The sequence below is a fragment of the Malania oleifera genome, chromosome 7, assembly GCF_029873635.1.
Source record: "Malania oleifera isolate guangnan ecotype guangnan chromosome 7, ASM2987363v1, whole genome shotgun sequence".
NCBI classification, from domain to species: Eukaryota; Viridiplantae; Streptophyta; class Magnoliopsida; order Santalales; family Ximeniaceae; genus Malania; species Malania oleifera.
In genome coordinates, this window is record NC_080423.1 from 43,273,979 (window position 1) to 43,286,478 (window position 12,500).

Sequence of the window (12,500 nt, forward strand, 5' to 3'; positions counted from 1 at the left end):
TCATCCACGGAACACTTTCATTAACATTCAATCAGATAGCAGCGGAAATTATAATCAATTCATGAAAGCCGTGGCAACCAAGCAGTAAATATTGAAGCAAACGTAATTCATTAACAAATCCTCCGTTGACATGTTGTACTTAGCGAGGGAGGCAAGTAGGCTAAGCACGTTGACAATTGCTAGTGAGTTTTACAATGATTGATGAACACTCACCCTCCCCTAAAGAGCTTTCTAGGCCATTCTCACTCTAGCACTAGGAAACATCAAAGTGACCGAGGAGTCATACTGCCTTATTTGGCTTACAATGAAAGAAATACTAGAAAATAACCCTACACTAGTATTTACATGATGGAAACCCATCCCAAACACACGAGATAAGCGGTCATAGGCAAGCATAATGCCCTGAACAAGCTTAGCCCGTGACATTCTCCCCCACTTATGCGGTCGACGGCCTCGTAGACTTTTGGCGATAGGTACACTTCAACTTTGTCCACGAATGGCTTCAAATCTTCCGTAGAAATCCAGCTGATTTCTTTGTCATCAAGGCGCTTCCACTTCACTAGGAACTTCTGCCGCTTCTTCCTTGAGGATATGAACTTTCTGCCTGCAAGGATCTCTTCAACATCATGTCTGTCAGGTTGCACTGTCTTCAACTCTACGCTGTTTGACTGACTTCTGCTCAGGTCGTTGGTGTTGGCGTTGAATGGCCGAGGCAATTGACATGAAATTGCGGTTTTCTCTGCTGATCTGCCCACTTCTTCATCTGCTTAGAAGCTTTATCCAGATAGGCTTGGGCAAAGTCTGCATTCTGTCTCCCTTCACTGGTGAAGATGTATGCCTTAGGACTCTTTCGTCTGTACGGCTCGCCCACTGTGTGAGGTAACAGCGGCAGCTGGTCTATAACAAGCTCAAAAGGGCTCTTTTTGGTTGTTGAGCGCCTTTGGGCGTTGCCACAGGACTGGAGCCACATCAAGTAGTTAGCACGCCATTCTTCTGGTTGTCGTTGACAAAATGGCACAAGTACTCATCTAGTAGCTCTCTGAATCTCTTCATCTGTTCGTCTGTCTGTCGATGATAACTCGAAGAGATGTCAAGATGTGACCTGAATATCCTGAAAAACCTCTGTTAAGAAGTTGTCAGTGAACATTAAATCTTGGTCACAAATAATAACTTGGGGAAAACCCCAATGTCTCACAATAGTCACAAGGAACAATTGTGTCGTCCCCTCTGCCGAACAGTACTTTGGTGCGGCCATGAAAGTACCATACTTCTTCCGCTCCCCCTTGTCTTGTTGGCAAGTGAGACAAGTTTTGGTATAATTAACCACATCATCCCGCGTGTGCGGCCAATAATACCTTCCCAGTAGTCCTGTCATTGGAGTCATTCTCCGCGAATACCCCTTAACGAACTTCCTTGCAGTAACCAGTAAGGCCAAGAAAGGAACGCAACTCCTTCACTGTTGTGGGGATCTTCCGTTCTTGAATCCTCCTTACCTTCTCCATACCCCTCCGGATACGACCTTGTTCAACGACTTGACCAAGGAATTTGTTGCTCCACCGAGCGAAAGAGAAATTCTCCTTCTTCATATTCAGACTGTTTCCCTTCAGCCTGTCGAACACCTTCCGTAGATGCTCTTCATGTTTCCTCTGAAACGACACCGATGCTCCCAACGGTGTTTTGGAAGGGCGAACACATCCCGCTTCCACTTCATCAAGCTGTTTCCCCAACTCTACTATCTCTCTAGGCGCAATCCAACATGGCCTTTTAGCAGGTGGTTTCACTCCTGATAACAACTTGATCTCTTGCTCCACAGTCCGTCGTGAAGGCAAATTTTGAGGCAGCTTATCTGGCAACACCTCCTTATCCTCATCCAACACCGCTTGGATGGTCGTAGGCTCCAGCTCTTGGCCTACTTCTTTGTCTACCACCACCGTGGCTAGACGTGTCTGCTCACCCTGACCCAATCCTTCATTGAGTTGTATGGCTGAAAGGGACTTCCCTTCGTCTCCTTTCGTTGCAACGACTTGCACCATGCACGAGTGATCTCCCATCAGACACAGGGAACCAGCCGAAGGCATCAGCACTGCCCTCGTCCCCATTAGGAACTCCATTCCTAGAATGACTGGATAGTCATCCAATGGCACCGCTGTGAAATTCGCATGACCTTCCCACTGTCCAAGCTTTATAGCCACTTGCTTGGCTACTCCCAGAGTAGGCTGGGCTACAGAGTTAACTGCTTTCACGCGTCCTGTATCCTTCTCTAAGGATAAGTTGAGTCTTCCTGCTTCCAACTGCGAAACAAAATTATGAGTAGCTCCCGTATCCACCATAGCGCGAGTACTCTTCCCATTTATCCTCAAGTCCACAAACATTAACCCTTTTGCTCGTGTAACTTTCGGTAGTTTTGGCCTGCTTTTCCAATGCGTTCACTAACCGCACTGAACCCACCCTCGGGGCTTCATCCTCTTCCCCATCGTCTTCCACTGCCTGTTCTACAATGGAAGCCTGTAAGGCATTAAGTGATGCTTTGTGAGGGCACTCAAAAACTCTATGAGGACCTCGACACAAGAAACACTCAATTTTACTCTTCCCCTTTCCATTGGGTGTGTTGAACCCTCGAGACGACGAAGCTTCCTGTGAGGTTGATGAATTAGGGTCGGCTCCCCCACTCTTGGGTTTGCCATTCTTGAAAGACTTTCCACCGTTTCCCTCTCCGCCAAACCGTTTGGACGAAGTGGTCTCATCACCAGCGTAGTCTGTCAAGCGTTCTGCAGCCGCTTGTGCAGTTGACAAGTCTTGAACCCTTTGTCTATGAAGTTCAGTTCTTGCCCACGGTTTCATCCCCTCTAGAAAATAGAACAACTTGTCCTTCTCCGACATATCCCGAATATCCAACATTAAAGCAGAAAATTGTTTCACATAGTCACTGATTGACCCCGTATGCTTGAGATCTCTCAGTTTTCTCCTTGCATTATACTCAACGTTCTCAGGAAAGAATTGGGCCTTGAGCTCTCTCCTCAAGTCTGCCCAACTATCAATCACACAGCTTCCATTTTCAATTTCTCTGTACTTGGTACGCCACCACAGTTTGGCATCACCAACCAAGTACATGGTCGCAGTATCCACCTTTGCCTGTTCTGAGGCCATCCTCACAACGCGAAAGTACTGCTCCACATCAAACAAGAAGTTCTCTAACTCCTTGGCATCTCGGGCACCCCCATACGTCCTGGGTTCTGGCACCTTGGTCTTGCTAACTCCCGGAGTGTTGGAGTTCCCCATAGCAAGAACCATCACATTTACCTTTGCATCCAGATCTGCCATCCGGGCTTGCAAAGTTTCCACCGTGTGGCGAAAGTCCTCTGACATGTCGCCTATCAAACCTGCTTGATGTTTTTGTGATCCCCTCACTTCATCAACAAGTTCTCTCATCCTGGGCCACCTCCGCGGCCATAGTGTTGGTTGACTCTTCAACCTGTGCTTCCAGCACGCTGATCCTCTCAGCATTGTTTGGTGCCATGGTCACTTACCAAAGCTTTCCAAACCCAACAACGAAGGCAATCGAATTCACGTAGCAACTCAACCTTGGGCTCTCACCAAGTGTCACCGACTTGGGCTCTGATACCAAATGTCACGGTCCGCCTTTTTCACACCGTTGTGAAGGGCCGTGCGGCGCTAGCTAAAGCACTCTTGCTTAACTAGCCAGCCTTTTGTTTACCAACATTCATCCACGGAACACTTTCATTAACATTCAATCAGATAGCAGCGGAAATTATAATCAATTCATGAAAGCCGTGGCAACCAAGCAGTAAATATTGAAGCAAACGTAATTCATTAACAAATCCTCCGTTGACATGTTGTACTTAGCGAGGGAGGCAAGTAGGCTAAGCACGTTGACAATGGCTAGTGAGTTTTACAATGATTGATGAACACTCACCCTCCCCTAAAGAGCTTTCTAGGCCATTCTCACTCTAGCACTAGGAAACATCAAAGTGACCGAGGAGTCATACTGCCTTATTTGGCTTACAATGAAAGAAATACTAGAAAATAACCCTACACTAGTATTTACATGATGGAAACCCATCCCAAACACACGAGATAAGCGGTCATAGGCAAGCATAATGCCCTGAACAAGCTTAGCCCGTGACAACTGACCATGTCATGTCATGCCGTGTCATGTCATGCACTCACCATGTCATGCCATGTCGTGTCATGTCATGCACTAACCGTGTCATGTCATGACGTGTCATGTTATGACGTGTCATGTCATGCACTAACCTTGTCATGGTGTGTCATGTCATGCACTAACCATGTCATGGTGTGTCATGTCATGCACTAACCATGTCATGTCATGTCATGTCATGTCATGTCATGTCATGCACTAACCATGTCATGTCATGTCATGTCATGTCATGTCATGTCATGCACTAACCATGTCATGGTGTGTCATGTCATGCACTAACCATGTCATGGTGTGTCATGTCATGCACTAACCATGTCATGGTGTGTCATGTCATGCACTAACCATGTCATGTCATGTCATGTCATGTCTATCATGTCTGCACTAACCATGTCATGTCATGTCAATGTAATGTCATGTCATGTCACTGCACTAACCACTGTATGTCATTGTCATGTCATGTCCTGTTCATGTCATGTCGTGTCGATGTCATGTCATTGCACTAACCATGTCATGGTCATACGTCATGTCATTGTCGTGGTCATGTCATGCACTAAGCCCATGCCCTGGGTGTCATGTCATGCACTCAACCCTGTCATGTCGTGTCATGTCATGTACATGGTCATGTCATGCACTAACCATTGTCATGGAGGTGTCATGTCATGCAATGACCATGTCATGTCATGGCGTGTCATGTCATGCACTCACCATGTCATGGTGTGTCATGTCATGCACTAACCATGTCATGTCATGTCATGTCGTGTCGTGTCATGTCATGCATTGACCATGTCATGCCGTGTCATGTCAAGTACTAGCCAAATACACTAGGCCATGCACTAACCATGTCATGCCGTGTCATGTCATGCAGATAACGCCATGTCATGTCATGGCGTTGTCATTGTCATGCACTGTACCATGTCATGCCGCTGTTGGCTAGGCACTGACATTCATGGGTGTCAGTCATGCACTGACCAACTGTATCCTTGAGTATTACAGTACGCGTGTCGTGTCGTGCATGCAGCGTTACTCGGTAGCCACCGCCTTGACTGGGAGTCAGCACAAGCAATGTGCTTAGTGTCATGAATGAGCACACCATGCAAGGTCAGTGCATATCACATGACCATTGCCATGACATGGTCAGTGCATGACATGACAGGTTCATGCATACATGGTCGTGACATGACATGCAGCCTGAATGACAGGGTGTTGTCTGTGGTCATGATGCATGGATCATGACATGACATGGTGCAGTGCATGAAATGACATGACAACGCATGACATGGTCAATCAAGAATGACCTTAAGCATCGACACGGTGGTGTAGTGCATGGCATGACCACGCCATAACATTGGTTAGTGCATGACATTACAAGTTTGCTGGATGGGCCATTCACGAACGAGCATGACCAGTTAGTGATGACATGACACCCCATGACATGGTTAGTGCATGACATGACATGACATGACATGACACGACATGACATGGTTAGTGCATGACATGACACACCATGGCATGGTTAGTGCATGACATGACACGACATGACATGACATGACATGACATGGTTAGTGCATGACATGACACGACACGACATGACATGACATGACATGACATGACATGACATGACATGACATGGTTAGTGCATGACATGACATGACATGACATGACATGACATGACATGGTTAGTGCATGACATGACATGACATGACATGACATGACATGGTTAGTGCATGACATGACACACCATGACATGGTTAGTGCATGACATGACACACCATGACATGGTTAGTGCATGACATGACACACCATGACATGGTTAGTGCATGACATGACATGACATGACATGACATGACATGACATGGTTAGTGCATGACATGACATGACATGACATGACATGGTTAGTGCATGACATGACACACCATGACATGGTTAGTGCATGAATTGGACACAACCATGACAAAGGTAGTGCATGACATGACACGTCATAACATGACACGTCATGACATGACACGGTTAGTGCATGACATGGACACGACATGGCATGACCTGGTGAGTGCATGACATGACACGGCATGACATGGACATGGCAGTGGCATGACATGACACGGCCATGACATGACATGACATGACATGGTGAGTGCATGACATGACACGGCATTAAACCTTGGTTAGTGATGACAGAAAAGGTTAGTGCATGGCATGAGCACGGATGACCACGGTTAGTGCAGGAATGGACACGGATGACCCGGTTGTGCATTGACCATGACACGACATGGTTATTTAGTCCATGGCATGACATGACATGGACAGGGTTAGTGCGGCATGACACGGCATGACACGGTTTAGTGCATGCATGACACGGCAGCACCGGCTGACACGGTTAGTGCATGACATGACACGGCATGACATGGTCAGTGCATGACATTACAAGGTTAGTGCATGACATGACACGGTGTCACGGGCTAAGCTTGTTCAGGGCATTATGCTTGCCTATGACCGCTTATCTCGTGTGTTTGGGATGGGTTTCCATCATGTAAATACTAGTGTAGGGTTATTTTCTAGTATTTCTTTCATTGTAAGCCAAATAAGGCAGTATGACTCCTCGGTCACTTTGATGTTTCCTAGTGCTAGAGTGAGAATGGCCTAGAAAGCTCTTTAGGGGAGGGTGAGTGTTCATCAATCATTGTAAAACTCACTAGCAATTGTCAACGTGCTTAGCCTACTTGCCTCCCTCGCTAAGTACAACATGTCAACGGAGGATTTGTTAATGAATTACGTTTGCTTCAATATTTACTGCTTGGTTGCCACGGCTTTCATGAATTGATTATAATTTCCGCTGCTATCTGATTGAATGTTAATGAAAGTGTTCCGTGGATGAATGTTGGTAAACAAAAGGCTGGCTAGTTAAGCAAGAGTGCTTTAGCTAGCGCCGCACGGCCCTTCACAACGGTGTGAAAAAGGCGGACCGTGACATTTGGTATCAGAGCCCAAGTCGGTGACACTTGGTGAGAGCCCAAGGTTGAGTTGCTACGTGAATTCGATTGCCTTCGTTGTTGGGTTTGGAAAGCTTTGGTAAGTGACCATGGCACCAAACAATGCTGAGAGGATCAGCGTGCTGGAAGCACAGGTTGAAGAGTCAACCAACACTATGGCCGCGGAGGTGGCCCAGGATGAGAGAACTTGTTGATGAAGTGAGGGGATCACAAAAACATCAAGCAGGTTTGATAGGCGACATGTCAGAGGACTTTCGCCACACGGTGGAAACTTTGCAAGCCCGGATGGCAGATCTGGATGCAAAGGTAAATGTGATGGTTCTTGCTATGGGGAACTCCAACACTCCGGGAGTTAGCAAGACCAAGGTGCCAGAACCCAGGACGTATGGGGGTGCCCGAGATGCCAAGGAGTTAGAGAACTTCTTGTTTGATGTGGAGCAGTACTTTCGCGTTGTGAGGATGGCCTCAGAACAGGCAAAGGTGGATACTGCGACCATGTACTTGGTTGGTGATGCCAAACTGTGGTGGCGTACCAAGTACAGAGAAATTGAAAATGGAAGCTGTGTGATTGATAGTTGGGCAGACTTGAGGAGAGAGCTCAAGGCCCAATTCTTTCCTGAGAAATGTTGAGTATAATGCAAGGAGAAAACTGAGAGATCTCAAGCATACGGGGTCAATCAGTGACTATGTGAAACAATTTTCTGCTTTAATGTTGGATATTCGGGATATGTCGGAGAAGGACAAGTTGTTCTATTTTCTAGAGGGGATGAAACCGTGGGCAAGAACTGAACTTCATAGACAAAGGGTTCAAGACTTGTCAACTGCACAAGCGGCTGCAGAACGCTTGACAGACTACGCTGGTGATGAGACCACTTCGTCCAAACGGTTTGGCGGAGAGGGAAACGGTGGAAAGTCTTTCAAGAATGGCAAACCCAAGAGTGGGGGAGCCGACCCTAATTCATCAACCTCACAAGGAAGCTTCGTCGTCTCGAGGGTTCAACACACCCAATGGAAAGGGGAAGAGTAAAATTGAGTGTTTCTTGTGTCGAGGTCCTCATAGAGTTTTTGAGTGCCCTCACAAAGCATCACTTAATGCCTTACAGGCTTCCATTGTAGAACAGGCAGTGGAAGACGATGGGGAAGAGGATGAAGCCCCGAGGGTGGGTTCAGTGCGGTTAGTGAACGCATTGGAAAAGCAGGCCAAAACTACCGAAAGTTACACGAGCAAAAGGGTTAATGTTTGTGGACTTGAGGATAAATGGGAAGAGTACTCGCGCTATGGTGGATACGGGAGCTACTCATAATTTTGTTTCGCAGTTGGAAGCAGGAAGACTCAACTTATCCTTAGAGAAGGATACAGGACGCGTGAAAGCAGTTAACTCTGTAGCCCAGCCTACTCTGGGAGTAGCCAAGCAAGTGGCTATAAAGCTTGGACAGTGGGAAGGTCATGCGAATTTCACAGCGGTGCCATTGGATGACTATCCAGTCATTCTAGGAATGGAGTTCCTAATGGGGACGAGGGCAGTGCTGATGCCTTCGGCTGGTTCCCTGTGTCTGATGGGAGATCACTCGTGCATGGTGCAAGTCGTTGCAACGAAAGGAGACGAAGGGAAGTCCCTTTCAGCCATACAACTCAATGAAGGATTGGGTCAGGGTGAGCAGACACGTCTAGCCACGGTGGTGGTAGACAAAGAAGTAGGCCAAGAGCTGGAGCCTACGACCATCCAAGCGGTGTTGGATGAGGATAAGGAGGTGTTGCCAGATAAGCTGCCTCAAAATTTGCCTTCACGACGGACTGTGGAGCAAGAGATCAAGTTGTTATCAGGAGTGAAACCACCTACTAAAAGGCCATGTTGGATTGCGCCTAGAGAGATAGTAGAGTTGGGGAAACAGCTTGATGAAGTGGAAGCGGGATGTGTTCGCCCTTCCAAAACACCGTTGGGAGCATCGGTGTCGTTTCAGAGGAAACATGAAGAGCATCTACGGAAGGTGTTCGACAGGCTGAAGGGAAACAGTCTGAATATGAAGAAGGAGAATTTCTCTTTCGCTCGGTGGAGCAACAAATTCCTTGGTCAAGTCGTTGAACAAGGTCGTATCCGGAGGGGTATGGAGAAGGTAAGGAGGATTCAAGAACGGAAGATCCCCACAACAGTGAAGGAGTTGCGTTCCTTTCTTGGCCTTACTGGTTACTGCAGGAAGTTCGTTAAGGGGTATTCGCGGAGAATGACTCCAATGACAGGACTACTGGGAAGGTATTATTGGCCGCACACGCGGGATGATGTGGTTAATTATACCAAAACTTGTCTCACTTGCCAACAAGACAAGGGGGAGCGGAAGAAGTATGGTACTTTCATGGCCGCACCAAAGTACTGTTCGGCAGAGGGGACGACACAATTGTTCCTTGTGACTATTGTGAAACATTGGGGTTTTCCCCAAGTTATTATTTGTGACCAAGATTTAATGTTCACTGACAACTTCTTAACAGAGTTTTTCAGGATATTCAGGTCACATCTTGACATCTCTTCGAGTTATCATCGACAGACAGACGAACAGATGAAGAGATTCAGAGAGCTACTAGATGAGTACTTGTGCCATTTTGTCAACGACAACCAGAAGAATGGCGTGCAACTACTTGATGTGGCTCCATTCTGTGGCAACGCCCAAAGGCGCTCAACAACCAAAAAGAGCCCTTTTGAGCTTGTTATAGACCAGCTGCCGCTGTTACCTCACACAGTGGGCGAGCCGTACAGACGAAAGAGTCCTAAGGCATACATCTTCACCAGTGAAGGGAGACAGAATGCAGACTTTGCCCAAGCCTATCTGGATAAAGCTTCTAAGCAGATGAAGAAGTGGGCAGATCAGCAGAGAAAACCGCAATTTCATGTCAATTGCCTCGAGCCATTCAACGCCAACACCAACGACCTGAGCAGAAGTCAGTCAAACAGCGTAGAGTTGAAGACAGTGCAACCTGACAGACATGATGTTGAAGAGATCCTTGCAGGCAGAAAGTTCATATCCTCAAGGAAGAAGCGGCAGAAGTTCCTAGTGAAGTGGAAGCGCCTTGATGACAAAGAAATCAGCTGGATTTCTACGGAAGATTTGAAGCCATTCGTGGACAAAGTTGAAGTGTACCTATCGCCAAAAGTCTACGAGGCCGTCGACCGCATAAGTGGGGGAGAATGTCACGGGCTAAGCTTGTTCAGGGCATTATGCTTGCCTATGACCGCTTATCTCGTGTGTTTGGGATGGGTTTCCATCATGTAAATACTAGTGTAGGGTTATTTTCTAGTATTTCTTTCATTGTAAGCCAAATAAGGCAGTATGACTCCTCGGTCACTTTGATGTTTCCTAGTGCTAGAGTGAGAATGGCCTAGAAAGCTCTTTAGGGGAGGGTGAGTGTTCATCAATCATTGTAAAACTCACTAGCAATTGTCAACGTGCTTAGCCTACTTGCCTCCCTCGCTAAGTACAACATGTCAACGGAGGATTTGTTAATGAATTACGTTTGCTTCGATATTTACTGCTTGGTTGCCACGGCTTTCATGAATTGATTATAATTTCCGCTGCTATCTGATTGAATGTTAATGAAAGTGTTCCGTGGATGAATGTTGGTAAACAAAAGGCTGGCTAGTTAAGCAAGAGTGCTTTAGCTAGCGCCGCACGGCCCTTCACAACGGTGTGAAAAAGGCGGACCGTGACATCAGTGCATGACATGACACGCCATGACATGACATGGTTAGTGCATGACATGACACGGCATGACATGGTCAATGCATGACATGACACGACACGACATGACATGACATGACATGGTTAGTGCATGACATGACACACCATGACATGGTGAGTGCATGACATGACACGCCATGACATGACATGGTCATTGCATGACATGACACCCCATGACATGGTTAGTGCATGACATGACATGACATGACATGACACGACATGACATGGTTAGTGCATGACATGACACACCATGGCATGGTTAGTGCATGACATGACACGACATGACATGACATGACATGACATGGTTAGTGCATGACATGACACGACACGACATGACATGACATGACATGACATGACATGACATGGTTAGTGCATGACATGACATGACATGACATGACATGACATGACATGGTTAGTGCATGACATGACATGACATGACATGACATGACATGGTTAGTGCATGACATGACACACCATGACATGGTTAGTGCATGACATGACACACCATGACATGGTTAGTGCATGACATGACACACCATGACATGGTTAGTGCATGACATGACATGACATGACATGACATGACATGACATGGTTAGTGCATGACATGACATGACATGACATGACATGACATGACATGGTTAGTGCATGACATGACACACCATGACATGGTTAGTGCATGACATGACACACCATGACAAGGTTAGTGCATGACATGACACGTCATAACATGACACGTCATGACATGACACGGTTAGTGCATGACATGACACGACATGGCATGACATGGTGAGTGCATGACATGACACGGCATGACATGACATGGTCAGTGCATGACATGACACGGCATGACATGACATGACATGACATGGTTAGTGCATGGCATGACACGGCATAACATGGTTAGTGCATGACATTACAAGGTTAGTGCATGGCATGACACGGCATGACACGGTTAGTGCATGACATGACACGGCATGACACGGTTAGTGCATGACATGACACGACATGGTTAGTCCATGGCATGACATGACATGACATGGTTAGTGCATGGCATGACACGGCATGACACGGTTAGTGCATGGCATGACACGGCATGACACGGCATGACACGGTTAGTGCATGACATGACACGGCATAACATGGATAGTGCATGACATTACAAGGTTAGTGCATGTTAGTGCATGACATGACACGGCATGACACGGTTAGTGCATGACATGACACGACATGACACGGTTAGTGCATGACATGACACGGCATGACATAGTTAGTGCATGACATTACAAGGTTAGTGCATGACATGACACGGCATGACACGGTTAGTGCATGACATGATACGACATGGTTAGTCGATGACATGACACGACACGGCATGACATGACATGACATGACATGACATGACATGACATGACATGGTTAGTGCATGGCATGACACGGCACGACATGGTTAGTGCATGACATGGCATGACATGGCATGACATGGTTAGTGCATGACCTAATGTGTGTGGCTAGTACATGACATGACACAGAATGGCATGGTTAGTGCATGGCCTAGTGTGCTAGTACATTACATGACACGGCATGACATGGTTAGTGCATGCCAT